This window comes from Pinus tabuliformis, chromosome 3_1, assembly GCF_031772625.1.
Source record: "Pinus tabuliformis cultivar Carrire ecotype Pingquan chromosome 3_1, CPIR1, whole genome shotgun sequence".
Classification (NCBI taxonomy): domain Eukaryota; kingdom Viridiplantae; phylum Streptophyta; class Pinopsida; order Pinales; family Pinaceae; genus Pinus; species Pinus tabuliformis.
Genome location: NC_142301.1, coordinates 654,083,914 through 654,104,959, shown reverse-complemented (window position 1 = coordinate 654,104,959; position 21,046 = coordinate 654,083,914).

Sequence of the window (21,046 nt, the reverse complement as noted above, 5' to 3'; positions counted from 1 at the left end):
TCACAAGTTATTAACTCATAATGCAACTATAGAATACATCAGTTAACTCAGTTGCATGTCAGTGCATGTTCAGTTCAGCAGGGACAGGTGTTAGAGGATCAGATTGCTATCAGTTGTGACTATAACTGTGCATGATGATTTGCACAATCAAAGGATTGAGTATGCCAATGAGTTTGCTCACGTATCTTCATGATATTATAGCTATTGCTCACGTCCAACATAGTGTGAGTGACTATTTTGCAGTGTAAAATCGAGTTTGGAAAGCTATTCTCATCAGTTCTCGAGCAGGTTTGAGCAGTGGAGGCAGGCAAGCAGCGGGAGAGATTTGGAGATCAAATCTGAGCTGTATTGTGTGTAACAGGTGGAGATACTTGTGAGAAGTATTATGCTTTGTATTGTTACATGATTCAATCAATATAATATACAGATAGTGTGGGGTTTTTAGCGAGATGCTTTCCCCGGGATACATACTGTGTTTATGAGTTTGATTGATGCTTCTATGTGTGCCTGTGGATGTTTCTGCTTCTGTAATTTGATGATCAACGTAGAGGAGATTATGTATTATACATGTTCCGCTTAAATTGTATGATCAGGATAATCTCTGTTGAATATGTGTCATATTATTCAAAATTTCTACACAAATAAGTATGACATCCCTATGCTTAATCATGTTGTTTACACCTGTAGGTTACATGTTGATGATATGTTTGATGAAATGCTTGTCACGACTAGTAGGGGACGGGTTATGGTCTTATTCAGCTTATTTATCTTGTATCATTATTTCCTTGTATTTTTACTAATTCTAAGCTATCACTCCATTTTGGGCAGTGGCCTGTGCTATGGTCCTGAAAATGTGGCTTAAATCTCAGGGTCGCCGACACAGAACTGGAAATTTTGGTTTCTGGTTGCTAGCAGGTAAACCTACGAGAGCAAATTGAGGTTTTTGGTCTCTCTGTTATAGACATTTTTGTGCCTTACAGCATGAAGCATGAAATGTCAATAATCTCTAAGGGATCCAAAGTACTTAAACATGTTGTTCCTACCCCTAGAGGAACAAGGTCAGCAAACCACAACACTAAATATCAGTTCTCCACCTGAAAACACTCAGAAACAAGCTAATTCTGGATCATGTCAACTGCTCCACTGAGCATCTGCGCTGAATGTCAACTGCTCCACTGTGTACCTGCGCTGAATGTCAACTGCAAAGAAGGCTACCTGCGCTGGGCGAGTTTGGCCAAGTGGCACAGTCATTCCTCAAGGTGTCAATGCCCAAGAAGCTTCCAAAATGACACTTGGATCAGGGAATTCGACTGGTGATGAGTAAGAGGGTCTAGATCTCCAAGTGGAAGCTAGAACCTCCAAGTGGACTCAAGAACTGAAGAATAACTGAAGTGGGAGAGGACACTAGTCAGCTTCATGCCAGCTACAAGTTGACTCATCCTTTCTCCAAATCTCCTATATATAGAGCTCTCTCATGAGGTCTATGGGGGCTGGAATCTTGTGAATGTAAGGAAGTGTTGTTGGTTTGAGTATAGAACTATTGGGTGATTTGCTTGAAGGAGGTGAAGAGGAGATTTCTTTCTGCTAGGAGGTGATGCTGGATTGGGCCTTTTATGGTTGTATCACTTCCTGAACTTTACTTCTTCCATTAATAAAGCATTTGAGGTTCTTCTATATGCATGTGTCTCAATGGTGTATTGTTGTACTTGTGTATTTGATTTATTCTAATCCTTGAATCAATTATGAATGTATGCTTCTTGTAGTTTCCCTCTCTTGCCATTTTGCAGGATCTTGGTGTAGCTGGGTCAGTGAAAGAGCAAGGAGCTGGGAGCAAGCAGCAAAGAGAGAAGATTGGATCAATCATTAGCGGAAGACAACGGTTAGTGGATCTCTTTCTCCCCTCTCTTACATCTCATAAAGAAGTAATCTCGAATAGCTTTGCTTTGATTGTTGCTGAGGTACTATCACCCTTAGAGTGGGATAGGGTCATTCCGTATTGGATACTTTTCCCAACAACAAATTGGCGACTCCGCTGGGGATCGTATCTTGTTGGTTGTTTGTGTTTTTGCTATTCATTTCATAAACACAGGGAGTACCGAATCGAACTGCATTTGGATCTTTCAAATGCAAAGTAGAGGGCAGCTACTCTAGCTCAGTTTCTGGGCAAGTTTATGATTTGAAGAGCTTATCCACAAGGACTCTAAATAGCTCTTAGTGATATCTTTTCATCCTCCTTTTCATCCCTTAGTGTGTACTTGACTGATAGCTTCTGATTTGGCCAAAAACTGTGAATTTTTGAGCAATCTGTGACCCGGAAACTGAGAAAAACGAAAGTTTATCTCTTCAGTGCAGGCATTGTGAAGGCAGTCTGCATTTTAGCGCAGTTCCCGAAGGGGCTACCTGCGCTGAAGGTCAAACTGCCAGTGTACTACCTGCGCTGAACCAGTTTTGCCTAGTGCTACTGGGGTTCCCTCCTATTTATTGCCCTATTTTCACCCTTGTTTTTGCAGCCAGTTACCAGTCAATGTACCTATCTGAAACCAACTTTCCTTGCCACTATTCCGCCTCAGTTGTATAAAGAAACTGTATTTGTTCTTTGTGTATTTCTTATATCATTTGCAGTTCCCCATAACGAAAGTGAACTAGTCTTGCTGTGGTCTCTTAAATCTAGACCTGTGATAAGTGTCGTTTTGATCTTAAGAGTTAGTTTGTTTGTTGTTCATAGTTGATTGAGCTTTTGCTTTCGTCATATGGTTTGAATTTATGTATTTCTAGTGTCGAAACAAGTAAATCTTAAGGTGTCTTTTGATTTTTGACAAGCTTGTTTGCTTTCACTTGAAATTGAATTCAAAGTTATACAACATCTTTCTTTTTGTATTACATCAACATTAAGAAAGAGAAAAGAAATACCTGCATTTTGCATTTTGCATTTGATAAGTTTGTATGTTGATTTAGGGAAAAGTGCATTAGTGTATGCTCTTTGATCTGTGTGAAAAGATGTTGTCTTTCTTTTCCCTCAGTAGTTAAGATTTTCATAAGTCGAAAAGATTGAAAAAAGCTTGCTTCTCATCTTAGACTGCATTTAGGAATTTGTATCAAACATCTCGTGGTGAACCTTGAAAGGCAAACTTTAAAAAGATCAACTTAAAATATATTGAATGAACCTAACAACGCTTTGGAACATAACGTAAACACATAGAGGTCTAAGCTAGAGACGTGTTCCGGCATCGTTAAACGTAGTGACTGTCGATCTCGACGAAGGTGGGTGATTCCTCCTGAGAGTCGGTGGCACTAATACGGACTTGTTCTCCCACGTACCGTCGCGTATATATTGGGAGACCCCTATAGGCATATATCTTTTATCCTTAGGAAACCGTGTCGGCCGCCCTACTGATCGCAATGCAGTGAACACAGCATTCACGAAGATCGACCACCCGTACCGTAAAACGTATTCTGTGGTTTTGCGAAAGGTTTGGCACACCCTCTACCTAGATCTCCAGAGCAGTTTCTTTTGGCCTTTTTCAAACTCTATAACTGAAAAAGTCCAACCGAGCATTTGTCACTTCGGGCTCGTTAATACATCGAAGGAGACTAGAGTCATCTTTAGCTTTTTCTTGACTCTTAAAAAGTGAAAAAGCAAGTTATGTCTAAAAGCGTCTAATAAAATTCATTCAATTCGGAAACACAAATTTCCCCTTTTAATATTTTGGTTGATCGAGTAATCCGAAATCGTGAAAGAAAGTCAATTGAAACCCCGTCGTTCGCGGAGGCTTACGAGTCAACCGTCTTTGTCTCCGGAATCGAAAACAGTACGGACAAAGCGAACTCGTTTAACCGGTTCAAAATCTCCTATAAAAGTTAGAACAAGTGTTCCAACTGCATCTGAGGTTCTGGTTACTCCTAACATTTCTAGAAACCCTGCCTCTATAGAAGAAGTTCAACAGCCACAGAAGGACAGTAATACTGATCCTAGTCTGGGGGCAAATACTTGTATAACTGAACCAGTTCCATCTGTAACCGGTCCAGAGAGTTTTGTTCCTCAAACAACTGTCGTTGTCGAAGCAACCACTTCTTCGGCACCAGAAATATTTTACGGACCTGACGGTCTTCCTCTTCCACCGGATTTGATTGCGATAGAGGAAATTGCAGAGGATCCGCAAGCAAGTACTCCAACTCATTTTGGAGTCGGGGTCACTCTATTTCCTTCATCAGAAGTTAATCCACCACAAGTGGAAGTTCCTGTAGAATCGCTAGGCAATCTATTGGATAGACTTAAGATGTCTGAACAACCGTCATCATCTAGGACTATGTCAAATGACATAGCGACAGCAGAAGCCCCTGCCGTCACTCCGACGATGTTTTTCGGCATACCAGTTGTCCCAACTAGCTCCCAACAGCTAGAAGGAGTCCACCAAGGGACTATTTCGACAGTATGGTTTGTTCCAGTTTGTTCATCCGGAGTAATACCCGGCAACTCTTATGTTGAAACTCGACAGATTGATCCTCATGGAGGTCAATCTGGGCAATCAATCCCCTTGAGTGCAGGATTGATACCGTATGGGGGGCAGTATGCCCTTTCATTACCCCCTCTGGGAGGGTACCCATACGTGAGTTCACAACAATTTTCAGGTTATACTGGAATTGCGTCAAGTAGTTGGGTACCTATGCTACCTCAACAACCAAGGGTTGTATATTCTATGCAACAGTGTGTACCTATGACGAACATCCCAACCACACCGGCTATTGTAACTGTGTCACAAGTTCAAGCGATACCTGTTACATGTCAACCTTAGATTTCTCAGGTTGTAATGCAACAACCTCTTGAACATGGGTCACAACCACAATCGCCAACTGGTGGGGCGACACAGGTCCAAACGGGTACAATTACCCCACACCTCGGTCCAACGGTTAGCATAGCACAACAGAACATGGCGTCACAACCATGGCTTGTACAATACCAACAACCGCAATTCCAGCAAGTGTACCAAGGTTCTGAGCAGCAGATCTTTGCGAACAGTGGACAACCGTATATCCAAAACGGTCAAAACCAACCACTTTACAGTGGTCAAGTCCACCAACCGTATCAGTCATACCAACATCAATTACATTATGCTGGTATGCAAAGGCCCACTGCTCAAGCGATTCCATCGTACCCTGGTTACGCTTCGCCTAACCTGAATCAACAGTTACCATTCGTGGCAACTTTAGAGTTACCCGATTTACACCGGTTAACCAACGATCCGATTGCTTATGCCCCTTGGTGGCCAACGATTCCTCATAAACTTCCATCTGACATTCCTAAATTCAATGGAAATCCAGGTGAAGACCCATCGAATCACGTGATGACTTTTCATCTGTGGTGTTCGTCGAATACCCTAAACGACGATTCGATAAGGTTTCGCCTTTTTCAGAGGACATTGACTGGTCCAGCGGCTAAATGGTATATTGAATTGCCAAGAGCCTCTTTCGACAATTTTAGTTCCCTAGCCACGACTTTCTTAACCCATTTTCAATTACCGATAAGGTATGAAACGGGAACAGAAATATTAACCAACTTCAAGCAGACAACTGCCACCCATATATCTGATCATATACATGAGTGGCATCGTCGTCGTAGGATGGTGAAAACGTACGTTCCCGATCAGCTATTAGCTGAATGGTTTATAAAGTCGTTACTTCCGGCTATTACGGAAGATGTGGCCAAGGGGGGAGTCGTAACAGAGGAGCAAGTCATTGCTCGTGCGCAATATTTGGACTTAGTTTATACTCAGTCTGGCACGCTCTATGACAAAATACCTGACGCCCCTAGACCGGAATTTTCAAGTCCTCCTCCTCCTAAATCAAATAGTGACTCTCATGCCGGTGACGGTGTGATTGGCACGGCAAACGCGAAATCGACAAAGGCTTCGTCAAAGAAAGCCCGTAAGAATTCGGATCAAAATGCAAAAGAAGAAATTCTTGCTTCGGAAGTAAATGCCATATCAGCAGATAAGGGCAAAGAAACCAATCAACCAGGAAGCAAGAAGAAGCAAAACAAAGGGAAGAAGAAGAAACAAGGTGAATCATCTCCTAGGAAAAATTCTTCAAACCCTCCTGGGCAAGGGAAACAAATTTATCCATGTCAAATATGTGATGAAGAGGATCATTACACAAAGAATTGCCCATTCAAAGCTGAGTTAAAGAGGTTCTTTAAAAGTTCTCAAACCTCAGTTGTGTTAACTGATCCATTTCCCAACCCAGGTCAAAATCTGGTTGATAGTGGAAATGCTTCCCTGTCGCAAGTGCTTATGTTGTCGGTTTCAAAACAGCAGAATGATGCTTTGATTTCGACAAGGAACAAAGATTATGGGAATCCTCATCTGTCGAACGAAAAAGGTAAAGATCAACCAAGTAGTTCGACAACAACTTCGACAGAAGTTGTACCGCCCATCATCCCTGAATTAACAATAAAACCGCCAAAGGGTGTAGTACACAAGTCGACATTTAATCCTTGCGCCAGAGCAGCGTGGCATTATAACATAGAGGAAGATTTGGCACAATCGCCATCCGCTATGTCGACTCTTGAAGTACTACAAAATTGTCCAACCCAAAGGCAGGCGTTGTTATCAGAAATTGGTGGGGTTGATCCTAAGGATTCCAATCTTGTATCCTTTGATCACAAAGGATATGATCCTCAGTTACCAGCTCAACTAGCTTTCCTTATTCAAGTGAAAGCCCTTAACAAAACTGTTCACAGAACAATAATTGATGAGGGAGCATCAACATGTATTATGTCGATGAGTTGCTGGAAAACTTTAGGATCTCCAACCTTGTCGCGATCATCGACGACATTAAAAGCTTTCGACGGAAGGACTTATACCCCTTACGGTATCCTTAATAACTTGAAAGTTGAACTAGGAGGAAAGGCAGTAGAAATTGATGTTGAGGTCATTGATGGAAATCTTGACTATAACATCCTACTGGGTAGACCATGGATTTATGCCATGGCAGCTGTTGTGTCGACTTATTTTAGGAAGATCGCATTCCCGTTTGAAGGAGGGATTACGGTCGTCGACCAACAAAACTTCCTCCCTAATGGTTCACAAGTTACAGGAAGCATTCCCATGATCCATGAGAGCAACCATTCAATTCAAGATATCGGAGTAGGATTATTGAAAGACCCCACATTGATGGGAACTTTCGCGCTACCACCTCCTATTTATATAGGAAATGTACCGTTTGTAGCGACCTGCAACATGATATCTTCCACGAAGGTCGACATGGATCGTGCAATGGTTTTGCCCCCAAGCCCTTTAGAAATATTGTAGCAATCAATGTTTCAAGCATGGGAGGCGAACCCAAATCAACGCTCGTCAAGCGTTTGGGTAGATAGGTCTAGAGAATATGGAACCCCATTAGATCCTTGGTCAAAAGTACATGGGACTGACGAAGGAATCTTACAATCAATGATGATTGAGGGGGCACCATGGAATGATCACCACCATCGTTCCCTTCTTCCAGAATATGAAGAAGATACTCAAAGTGACCTTTATCACCCTTCAGTTTTTGAATTCCTAACAAATACTGTAAACACGGTGGATTCCGAGCGAAACCTATCCAATATTGAAGAGACTATAGCCATAAATATCTCGACTAAAACAGATGTTGTAGAGAATATTTATGTCGGCAAAGGTTGTTCCCCTTCAGAACTGGAAATATATAACGCTCTTTTTCGCGAATTTAGAGATGTTTTTGCTTGGTCATATGATGAAATGCCAGGCATTGACTCGAGTATCGTTGAACATGAAATTAAAATGTATCCTGATGTCAAACCAGTAAGACAACGGCTTCGACAGGTACACCCTAAGAAAGCCGCTGCCATTAAGGCAAAAGTTGAAAAACTTCTCCATGCTGGATTCATCTACCCGGTTCCTCTAACCGATTGGGTATCGAATATTGTCCCTGTTATGAAGAAACAAGGGAAGATTAGAGTGTGTGTCGATTATAGGGATGTAAACCAAGCTTGTCCGAAGGACAACTACCCTACACCCTTCATCGACCAGATAATTGATGAATGCGCCGGATGTGAAATCTTTTCATTTATGGATGGATTTTCCGGGTATAATCAAATAAATATCCGCCCACAGGACCAGTCAAAGACTGCATTTATTTGTCCATGGGGCACATTCACTTATCGAAAATTACCCTTTGGTTTAAAGAACGCAGGGGCGACGTTTCAGAGGGCAATGAATTATGCCTTCCATGACATCAAGAACATTGTTCAACCTTATCTCGACGATCTTCCAGCTCATTCGCGAAAGCGGACTGATCATCCGCAGCATTTAAGAGCGATATTTCTACGTTGCCGACACTACAAGATAAGACTCAATCCACACAAATGTGTGTTTTGCGTCGGTTCTGGTCGCTTACTTGGCTTTGTAGTCTCTAAGGATGGGATTCGTCTCGACCCCTGCAAGGTTCAGGCAATCATTAATTTGCCTCCACCTTCAAATTTGCTTCAGATTCAGAAACTCCAAGGGAAAGCGAACTTTCTGAGGAGGTTCATTCCAAATTACGCAGAACTTGCTAAGGGTTATACTCGTCTTTTGAAAAAGGATGTACCTTTTGTCTGGGACCAGGTGGCGCAAGCTTCCTTTGATGCTCTGAAAGATTGTCTAGTAAAAGCATCATTAATGTACGCCCCAGACTATCAAAGAGATTTTAACCTGTATCTGGCTGCAGCGGATACGACCATTGCGATGGTTTTAGTTCAAGAAGTTGATGGAATTGAACATCCTATTTATTATTTAAGTAAAAACTTAAATGATACAGAAAGTAAATATTCTTATGTTGAAAAACTAGCGCTTGCAGCTGTTCAAGCGATTCAAAGGTTTCGACATTATGTCCTCTTTCGGAAAACTACCATCTTGTCAGATTGCAACCCCATGACTTATATACTGTCGCGACAGTTGCTGGGGGGAAAATATTCAAAATGGATAGCGATCCTTCAAGAGTTTGATCTGGAATTTGTGAAATCCAAATCAAAGAAAGCTCTAGTTTTCGCAGAATTATTATGCGATCTCCCATCGTCGTCCAACGATGAAACATCGGAAGAGTCAATCGTGGACGAAAGTTTGTTTCTGATATCTGTAAGCGATGAGTGGTATGGAGATATCATAGTTTATCTCCAAACCCAAAAATTCAGGCCAAACACCTCTCGCTCCGAACAAAAACGTATACGATACCAAGCAAAAGACTACATGATCGTCGGTGATACACTTTACCGTCGTGGTATCGATACAGTTCTGAGGAGGTGCCTTACCCATGAGGAGGCCGAAAAAGCCCTGAATGAGTGTCATTCAGGCGCGTGTGGGGGCATCAATCTGGATATGCAACAGCACAAAAAATCTTACGAGCAGGATACTTCTGGCCAACCATGTTCAAAGATTGCATAACCGCAGTCAGAAGTTGCCATGCTTGTCAAATTTTTGATAGCAAAACCAGACGACCACCCACACCTTTACAGCCGATAGTCACTGTTGGGCCCTTCGCCAAGTGGGGCATCGATTTCATGCAATGTAACCCCACCTCGACCGGGGGGCATGGGTATATTATAGTCGCTGTTGACTATTTTACCAAATGGGCCGAGGCGATGCCTACATTGGATAACACTGGTGAAACAGCTGCCCTTTTCTTTTTCAATCATGTAGTCGCCAGGTTCGGCGTACCACAGGCTATAGTTACAGATCATGGGTCGCATTTTCGCAATCACATGATGGTCGAATTAGCTGCCAAGCTAGGGCTATCTCACAACAGCTCTACCCCATATTATCCGCAAGCCAACGGACAAGTTGAGGCAATCAACAAGGTCCTGAAGCGTATGTTGCAAAGGATGATCTGGGTTCATAAAAGAAGGTGGCACCTAATCCTGTACTCAGCCTTGTGGGCTTACCGAACGTCGGTAAAGAACGCAACCGGGTTCACACCTTTTCAACTGGTGTATGGCCTGGAAGCAGTCTTACCAATCCAGTGCGAAATTTCGTCGCTTAAACTCGCAATTGATCTCCTCCCCGGAACTTCAAAAGAAGAAGCTCGTTTCTTGGAATTAATCCAGTTGGATGAAACCCGTCGTGATGCCGCTTTGGCTAACGAAGCCCATAAGAAACAAGTCAAGGCTCAGTTCAACAAAAATGTCAAACCCCGTATCTTCTCAGAAGGTGATTTGGTCTTGCTTTATGACCAAGAATCCGATAAGTTGGGAGCAGGTAAATTCAAGTCCTTATGGATGGGCCCCTATATTGTTAAAAGGGTGTTAGCAAAAGGAGCCTACGAGTTAATGGATTACGATGGAATTCCACTGGCGCAGCCCCGCAACGGGTTGTACCTCAAGCGTTACTATGCTTGAATAGTAACCTGCATGCTTTTGTTGTATTTTGTTTTCGCTAAAGCATTTGTTCTGGTCGAGTGATCCACCTTTTCCATTTGTTGCAGATGTCGAACCTTCTGGAGACATGTGTTGGATATGCCGACGGAGTGATTCGTAGTTCGCGGAACCTATCCTCCGCAGCCTGGGCCATTTTTGATCCAAGCGACGAGTTAGTAAGTTTCAGAGGTGTATGTATTGGGAAATCAACGAATAACATCGCTGAGTATAGCGCGTTGATAGAACTACTCTCTGATGCCATCACACGTGGCATACGCCGACTAATTGTCAGGCTAGACTCACAGCTCGTAATACTACAACTCAATGGTATATATTCTGTTCGCAATCCAGCTATTTATCGCATGTTCCTAAGGGTTAAGATCTTGGAAAGATGATTTGATTCAATTCAATATCAACATATTTCGAGAAACTTAAACACATTAACCGACTCATTAGCGAACTATGTGTTAGATAGAAATTTGCAACATTTATAAAAAGGACACATCATCAAAGATTGTACATATGGATCATATAACTCAAACAGAATAAAACTCGAAAATAAAAATATATATAAGTTGTTTATAGTTCATACATAATGTTTTGTAACCAAGACAAAATTGGTCATATGACCTAAAACTCAAAAAGATGCTAGGGGGCACCCTAGCCTAGTGGTGCTCATGACAGCACGTCACGGCCTGTGCAATCATGCCCAAGAGACTAGTCCATCGTCTAGGTACAACAGTAGTGTGTCGCTGCAGCTGTAAAGGTAACTCATCAATCCTCACATCGGGAATGCCGAGAGTAAGGCTCTCAACCTGCTCCTGCACAGCTGTAAGGGTCTCAGTATCGTCAAGGTCGCGAATAACAGCTCTCCTAGCAGGCTCCACTGCCGGGGCAGCAACTGGCGGTCTCGGACGAACTGCTGGACGAACAGGACCAATATCTGCATGCACCCAAGAGTACAATTAAAAGTCTTGATAGAATAAAGCACAACAACATTATAAATAAGAACAGTAAATAGTAATATGGTCAAGGAGTTTACCAATGGCGCCCCACTGTTCGCCATCCGGTAGCACCAAATCTGGATCACCTCGGAAATCCATACCCACATATGGATACTCAGAAAACGCCATCTCCTGGCGCTCGAACCACCTAAAGAAGGCCTCAGTAAAAGTAATCTGAGGTTGACCAGCATGCCTAGACATGTGATCAACCCACCTCTGCATGCGTGGCTCGGTCGGAGAAGGCAAGTCGAGTATGATGTACTGAGGCTGCATCAGTGGGATTTTCTCCAAGGTGAAGGCAGTCAGAATAGAACCAAATCCAAAGTTCTTCAGCTTCCCGTCCTTTACCTTGGTCAATTGACTTTTCATCTGAACAAGTACTGCATCACACCAGTTGAATACTTTCGGTTGGAGACACTCCAAGGCGTGCTGCATATAAGATCTGTTGGCAACATGTAGAGCTGCGCTACCGGCCATCCTACCAATGGTATACAGAATGGACCTGAGAGACCTGTCAGTAATCTCATGGATAACAATCTTGCCGTCTCTGCTCGGCTGAGAACCTTCCCTGTAATACTGGCGGACATAATCTCTGGTGGAATCAGTCCCCCGGGCCGTACCTGACAAGGAAACGGGGGCACCTCGTCTTGACAACCCAGTCAAGGAGTACATGTCCTTTATGGTCAAGGGGATGGACTTGCCCCTAGTCTGGAATACTTGGTTAACAGGATCCCAAGCATCAAGCATATACTGCAGCAAAGAAATATGTGCTCTCATGCTAGAGATACGGAAGAACTTCAGCAGGCCACAGTTCCGCAGCGCGTTCACCGTGACCGGGTCATGGAGGGCAATCATGTCCTCCTCTTCATGTTCTCGTTCTCGCCATGTAAGGGAAATTTTGTTCAAAGTTCCCTGCAAAGCAAAAAAAGAAGGAGTAAGTTCCTAATTTTGATGAAAAACTGGCGAAAAATCATCAAAAAATGACCTGAAAACTCAGTTTTCTGAGCCCAGCGCAGGCAGAGAGTGTCCCTCCTGCATTGAAGGTCAGGCTGCCTTAAGGCAGCTTGACATTCAGCGCAGGTTTCGAAAGGGGAACCTGCGCTGACGTTAGGGCGTTTTTGCAAAACCCCTGAGGCCCAGAAAGACTGAAAAACAGGCATGAAACTGGAAAATGAAACCATGAAAAGAAAGAGCTAGGGTTTAGCTCCTACCTGGTCCAGATAGCATCGAAAATCGTCCGCAGAATCTCCCGGAATCATCTGGTGAAAATCAAAGGGGAAGAGGCACCTCCAGAGCTCCAACAAACCAAATGCAAATGAAATGGTAAATGAGAGGTAAAAACACCTTTTAATGGCTTTTTACGTAGTTCAAAGTGAAATATTAGGGTTATAATCTCATTTTCATGCAAATATTATTCATTGCTAACAAAGTTTGTTGCAGCAATTGAAAATGCAGTACTATACTTGAAAAGAGAAAAGCTAGTAATGGTAAAAAATCAAAATTTGACCATAAAATCGAGCAGTTTTACCACGGAATTTATGCTCGTTAAAAAATAGAAAAGCGAGATCCGAGCAGTTTTAGTACATAGTTCATGCTCGTTAAAAAATAAACATAAGATCGAGCAGCTTTAACGCGGAATTTATGCTCGTTAAAAAATAGAAAAGCGATTGTGAGCAAAAGTTTCCTCCAGAGTTCAAGCTCATTAAAAAATGAACCTATCCTAGTAAATAACCATTGTGATCGTAAATTTATTAGCCATAAAAAGCCTTGGTCGTGTTTTCACCTGCCACCTCCATTCCATTTGGCCAATCGTTCACCTCCATATGATTGTTTACCTATTTTGAAGAACAGCTGCGAAGAGTGATTTCACCTAGCCATCCTTGTGACACTGCCGTGATTGGAAAATTCCAACTTGTACCTGGAATCTGCTGCTATCCCTGTTTATCACTCGTTCCTCAAAAGACGAGTCTTATTTGAGCTCTTTTCATCTAACTCGTAAAAAATGAAAAGTTTTCCGAGTTTTGGCCTTCCAGCTCGTTAAAGTGACCGGAAGAGCTATCCCTCCTCTAGATTTTAATCTTTTTGGACCTGAGGGATTATTGCACAAAAAGGTCGAGCGCTTGTTTTATTCGGCTCGTTAAAGTTATCGAAAACTCATCCCTTCTGTATTGTTTTATACTTTTTCAGACTTAAGGGATTAAGATGACGAAAAAGGAATTTTGGAGTTAACTTTCTGTACCTTTTCAGACTCTCTAAAAATGAAAAGGATCGAGTTTTCCTTGTCGTTAGACTCGTTAAAATGATTAAATAGCGACAAACTTGTCTTTAGACGAGAACGAGTTTCCCTATCGCTAGGCTCGTTAAAACATAACGATGGGCTTGCCCGAAGGGCAGGTTATAGAACAAGCATATGTTATCCTCCTCAAGCTTGACAAAAATAAAGAGGTACTGGTCAGAAATGACTGGGGAAAAATTGGGAGAACCTCAAAGCTTTAATGGTAGCAAGTCGCTCTTGAACATGACACTTTTCCTCCGTATCACATCAGGTTGGGTTGTTTCATTCACCGGTCTCATCACCATGGTCTTCGCCAAACCATCCACATTTGGGGTAATGCTACCGATCCATCGCATCAGTGTCGTTATATGTTCAAGAGATGTTGTTCAGAAAGAGTCAACCGTGTCCCATCCACTGCCATACATTATCCTTCATCCACCCATGATCGCCACCCTGAATCATATGTCACAGATTGTTTTCACCTCCACTAAAATCATTAGCTCTGTTCCATGTTACTGATGTGGGATTCATTAAGGCCCTCCTTTGATGGATCGCTTCTTGTCGACTTCAGCTCATTATCCAATAAGTTGATCTAGGAACACCCCCCTCAGTACTTTGAAGCTTGCATGCCTCAATGGCAAGTTTCTCACTTCCGGCGACAGGTATACATCAATGACCTTCGACCAGAAGATTTTGCGTGGTGTTCGACGCCAAGTCCTTTATTCACACCACGTGAATTGTATTGCAGTACCTTGAGGGTCATTATCATTATCAGTGATTCCTCTCGCGCTTGTTAATGGTTTACATCATTGACCGGTAATCAAGCGATGTCTTTCCATGTTCGACTTCAGCACAATTCTCACATGGATTGACTTGTACTTAGAGTGAAGATCGAACGAGTTTGAAGACCCCGCATCTAGTTTCATCCATCCGGGCTGTGATATATATTCAGGAAATATAAAGACATTTGATATGTACATTATTACAGCAGATGATCATCCTACTCAAAGGATGATAATTTCAGCAGAGAATTATCAGTCTACCATCAGACGATCGTCTGTTATATGTACCAAAATGAATTTATAAAGCTGAGCATGGGAATGCCCGCCTCAGCTAGATCATGAAAGCAGAATGAAAAATAATGTATTGTATTGTATTTTATTACAGGTCACCTCTCAGCGATTGAATGAACTTCGGATCCTCCTGATAAAGCATTTCACCCGATAAACGACCTCATACTTTAGGGGGCAACTGTTATAGACATTTTTGTGCCTTACAGCATGAAGCATGAAATGTCAATAATCTAAGGGATCCAAAGTACCTAAACATGTTGTTCCTACCCCTAGAGGAACAAGGTCAACAAACCACAGCACTAAATATCAGTTCTCCACCTGAAAACACTCATAAACAAGCTAATTCTGGATCATGTCAACTGCTCCACTGAGCATCTGCACTGAATGTCAACTGCTCCACTGTGTACCTACGTTGAATGTCAACTGCAAAGAAGGCTACCTACGCTAGGCGAGTTTGGCCAAGTGGCACAGTCATTCCTCAAGGTGTCAATGCCCAGGAAGCTTCCAAAATGACACTTGGATCAGGGAATTCGACTAGTGATGAGTAAGAGGGTCTAGATCTCCAAGTGGAAGCTAGAACCTCCAAGTGGACTCAAGAACTGAAGAATAACTGAAGTGGGAGAGGACACTAGTCAGCTTCATGCCAGCTACAAGCTGACTCATCCTTTCTCCAAATCTCCTATATATAGAGCTCTCTCATGAGGTCTATGGGGGCTGGAATCTTGTGAATGTAAGGAAGTGCAGTTGGTTTGAGTATAGAACTATTGGGTGATTTGCTTGAAGGAGGTGAAGAGGAGATTTCTTTCTGCTAGGAGGTGATGCTGGATTGGGCCTTTTATGGTTGTATCACTTCCTGAACTTTACTTCTTCCATTAATAAAGCATTTGAGGTTCTTCTATATGCATGTGTCTCAATGGTGTATTGTTGTACTTGTGTATTTGATTTATTCTAATCCTTGAATCAATTATGAATGTATGCTTCTTGTAGTTTCCCTCTCTTGCCATTTTGCAGGATCTTGGTGTAGCTGGGTCAGTGAAAGAGCAAGGAGATGGGAGCAAGCAGCAAAGAGAGAATATTGGATCAATCATTAGCGGAAGACAATGGTTAGTGGATCTCTTTCTCCCCTCTCTTACATCTCATAAAGAAGTAATCTCGAATAGCTTTGCTTTGATTGTTGCTGAGGTACTATCACCCTTAGAGTGGGATAGGGTCATTCCGTATTGGATACTTTTCCCAACAACACTCTCCCTTGCCCATAGCATGAGAGCGACTATGGCCTAACAGATCTCGAACAACAGTGGGACCTAGGGACAAGTTGTCTAACTGGCTGACATGTCTCCCGAGGGTTTTGTTGTTGATGTTGGATTACTACGTTTGATGTTTCCATCGATTCCACTTCCTTAAGGTCACATAAGAAGTCGAATCTGATCATAGTAGCCTCTCGTCTCATGTTTACGCCTGTTGGCATGGTTACTTGGGTGGATGTGGGAGGAGGATGTTACACATGCGAGATGCCAAAGTGTATTTGCTACCAGTTGCTAAGGTATCCGAATTTTATGAGGTATGTATAGAATATCATAATTGTTTCAATATTATATTTTGATTTAACTGTAACATTGGGATGGAAAGTTAAGCCCTGAGGAATGACAAAATATTACTCTTAACACAAGTTAAAATTCATATAGCACTCTTGAGTAATGCATGACAGTCATATAAATATGTGAGTAAGTTTTGTTCCTAGTATATTTGGATATCCCGATGTTGTTTAAAGATAAAGCATAGCTAGAAACACAGACTTTGATATATGGTATATTGATATTGTTGTCAATACTTGTAATGATTATGGTGACCCTGATGGCAATAGTGTGGTTGTAAGATTGATACTTATGATCTATTGACTATCTTCTTATTGATCTTAATAAGGCTTTGATAAACTGTAACTGCTATGATGACTTAATGGATGCCTTGATTTGATAATGTTACGACTCCGATGGAAATGATTGTATAACATGATTGTATGAAATTATACCTTGATGATTGATGACATATACATCAAATCCAAATTGAATAGATGATATTTACATGTCATGAAAATGATATATATGAGAACCCAATATATTTTGACTCTTGGATCTGATATATTACAGTTTTGCATGAACTGATATGACTATGTCATGAAGAAACAATTATCTTGATCCATTGATGATGACTATAGAAGCCTCCAATTTAGAGGGAGATACCCTTGATGAGATCCTTGCACCCATTATTATTTACATAATAAATATAAAATTGAGGCTTCCTCAGAAGTTTTGAGATGGATGAATATGAGACCTATGATTGCAAATTAAAACTAGTCTCCTAAACTTGGATTGATGATCATCTGATGTTTTCTTCGTTAATAAACTTTATGAGCTAATAGTTCATTGCTGATAGGAATGGTTTACGCTAAGAAATTTCAGGAACCTCTTCTCGTGTAGAAGTGTTTTGTTAGAATCATGGCATACTAGATTGCATTGATGGATTATTGTTGCTATATTTGATGAATCCTTGCATTAATTCACCCCAAACTAAATAGATTTTGAACACACACACACACACACAAACACAAACACACACAAACATATAGCTAGAACAGATACATCTTCATGTGTTTAGAGAATGTTGCTGTATGAGACAAGTTTAAGCTTGTGGTTGTTTCCTCCCTACGTGAGAGGGAGAAAGGATGAATATGGTATTATTTTCTTTATGATATGTATTTTCTCTAACAAAATATTTTATTGATGTCTAGTATGAACGAGAAATAAGAGGACTACTACTCGAAACTATTGCATAAGGCAGTGTGGTTAAACTCATTAATGAGTTCTTTGAGTCGGTGTTAGATATGAGCACTTTGATATGTTGTAGAGAGAAGTAATGATGCTCCATCATATTTTCTAATATTTAGAGAGAAACTTGGATTGATGTATGTGAAATTATTGGGTAAGGGTCATAGTTGATCAAGAACACTTAGTGTTCCTTTCCCCCCTTATTGAGATCTCAGGGTGAGGAATGTAGTAGTAATGGCTCCCAGGGTTGAGGGACCTCTGGACAATAGGATAGAGTGTGTATCCTTACCCCTGTGGTGAGTCGATCTTGTCTATTTTTGCTTTTAATGAGTATAACCCAGTTGGAACCTTACCCACAAGTTGGGCTTGTTGGGATGGACCTCCCCATCTGGCTAATGGGTTGAGGTGACTTGAGATAGGGTGTGATCCTTACCCGACCTGGTAAGTCAATAACGCTCAAGCCTTCGATGTAGATGTTCTTCCACTTGACTCTTTAGGGTCTCGATGGAGGATCAACAAGGAATAGGACTAAGTGTGATCCTTAAGTTTATCTTTCCTATTGTCACTAGATGAGGACACAGTGTGATCCTTGAGTAGATATCTCCTATTGTACCAGGTCAATAGGACAAAGTGTGACCCTTTCCCTTATGGTAAGTAGATCTCACCTATTGATATAGGGTTAAGCTAGGCTTCCCTGTGATGATTCATTGGATAGAGGGTGGTATAATTAGCTCCCATATGATGTCAGATTCTTCTTCTTTAGACTCAAGACTATTCAACAATTGGAGATGGGAAGAAATGAGCCGAGACAAGATATGAATTGATGTCAATGATGATTTTACTTCATTTGACTGAATTGATTATTTGATATAGAGTGAAATCATGATGCTCCCCTATGATTCTTCTTCTTCTTCTTCTTCTTCTTCTTCTATTAGATCGAAATTGTTCAGCCGATGATCAAAGGAATTAAGTTATGTCGATATATGATGCGATGGATGTCTTATTGATATAACTATGGGATATTTATTCAAGACATGTAGGTTTTGGAGGGTTGATCTCCCCTACCATTGGTTATGGATTCCTCTTCTTTTATGAGATGATATGATATAGTCCTTATCGATGATACAATTGTTTGTCTTCCTTGTGATTGAGATATAGATATGATGAGATATCCTAGATAAGGCTTAATGTTGTTGATGGAAATTCCTCCCTAGCTAAGAGGGAGTGTTAAAATATGGGGCAACTTTGGGAATAATTTCTCTTAAGAAATCAATTAAACCCCAAGGGTAAAATTCAAAAGTAATTATTATTAATTGGCAAAAAATTTATTTGCTCTTATATTCAAATTTGAATTTAAATTTTAAGTTTCTTGCCAAAGCTCAAGGTCATACTAAAATATGGTTATGTCAGCTTGACACCTTTGACTCCCTTCTAATGGCTATAAATTAAAGTCCAAAGTGTATTCGTAGGGTACCATGAAAATGATCTGAGGTCAACTCTAGGAAATGGGTGTGAAAGTCTATTTTTTATTCGTGGATTGTTTGGTATATATGATCACATCTCTTTGCTTGGAATTGGTTCAGATAAACCCCTCGTGGTTCGCATTTAATTGATTAAGATAAAAATATGATGGCTTACACCCTTGATATATCTCATAGCTCGACTTATATTTAAGAAACATATATGCTTATGGTTCTCATGGATCAATTGTTTATGGTTTACATGTGGCCCACACTCATTACTATGATTCACATGATCTGATCACATGGAAAATCCTACAGACCCACATTTTGATGTGTGAATTGGAATTTTATCTTCTCTAGGATCAATTATACTTTACACAATTCATTGCATCTCTCTGTTGAGGCTCACATGTCACAGTGGTCTAGTTCAATGGTTGGCTCTACATGGTTCGTATGGCCCAGATATCTCGCTCAGATGTCCCACTCACTACATGGTTCGTATGGCCTAGATAGCCCACTCAGATGGCCCACTCATTGCATGGTTCATATTTCCAGATAGATCACTCATATGGCCCACCCATTACATGGTTCATATTTCCAGATAGATCACTCATATGGCCCACCCATTACATGGTTCATATGGCCAAGATAGCCATCTCAAAATGCCCACTCATTACCTGGTTCGTATGGCCTAGATATCTCACTCAGATGGCCCACTCATTACATGGTTCGTATGACCTAGATAGCCCTCTCAAATGGCTCACTCATTACATGGTTTGTATGCCCTAGATAGCCCACTCATTACATGGTTCATATGGCCCATATAAATCACTCAAATGGAGTACTCATTACATGGTTTGTATGGCCCATATAGATTGCTTAGATGGCCCACTCATTACATGGTTTGTATGGCCCAGATAGCCCTCTCAGATTGCCCACTCATTACATGGATCGTATGGCCTATATAGCTTGCTCAGATGACCCTCTCATTACATGGTTCATATGGAAAAGGGTGGCATGGTTCGCATGGCCCAGGGTGGCCTGATTCACAGGGCGTAATGTGGCTTGGTTCCCATGGCCCAATGTGGCCTAGGGTGGCTCGGTTCCCATGGCCCAGGGTGGATCGTTTAGTGACAGTGGTTCGCATAGCCCGAGGTGGCCCACTTAGTGCTTGGTTTGTATGGCCCACAGTGCTTGGTTGGTATGACCTATAGTTCCCATTTGGTATGTCCCACAATGTCTGATTGGTATGGCCTGTAGTGCTTGATTGGTATGGCCCGTAGTACCCACCTGGTATGGCTCGCATGGCTTGATGGTATGGCCTGCATGGATGGATGATATAATTATTTTACAATCATGTTTGTATATCTCACTATGGATGTACTTTTTATCTTAGTTGAACAATTGATAAATATATAATATAAGACGAAGAATTTAATTCTAGGATTTTCCCCTTGTGGTATTTTTCCCTAGTCTCCAACCAAATCATGGTGTCTCTATTTGTGCATGCTTTTCTTCTAATGTTCCTTTTATAGTTCTGTTGCATTGTTGATGATATCGTTCTTTCTACATAATTGCTAATGATGTGATGATGTTATGGGGTGAATGCATATGTAAATAATAAAAAGTATAAAAATGCAATTATCAACAACAAAGAAAAATATAGGCCTAAGAAAAATTAACATGAATATATATAATGCGACATCGACAAAAAATGTATGAAAGGATATATCAATGTATCAATGTATGCCAATTTATAACACAACAATACCATATATAATGTAACAATAACATCAATGCCTTATAATATATATAACAGAGTAATAATAAATATGTAAAGCTATGCTTCCAATACACCACTATATAACACTCCCAATACACCATTGTATAACACTGCCAATAGGCATGTGCTACCAATATAATGCTCACACTGTATAACACAACCAATATAATGTTGATGATATTTATAATGCACCATAGCATTATAATGTTGTGCATTAACAC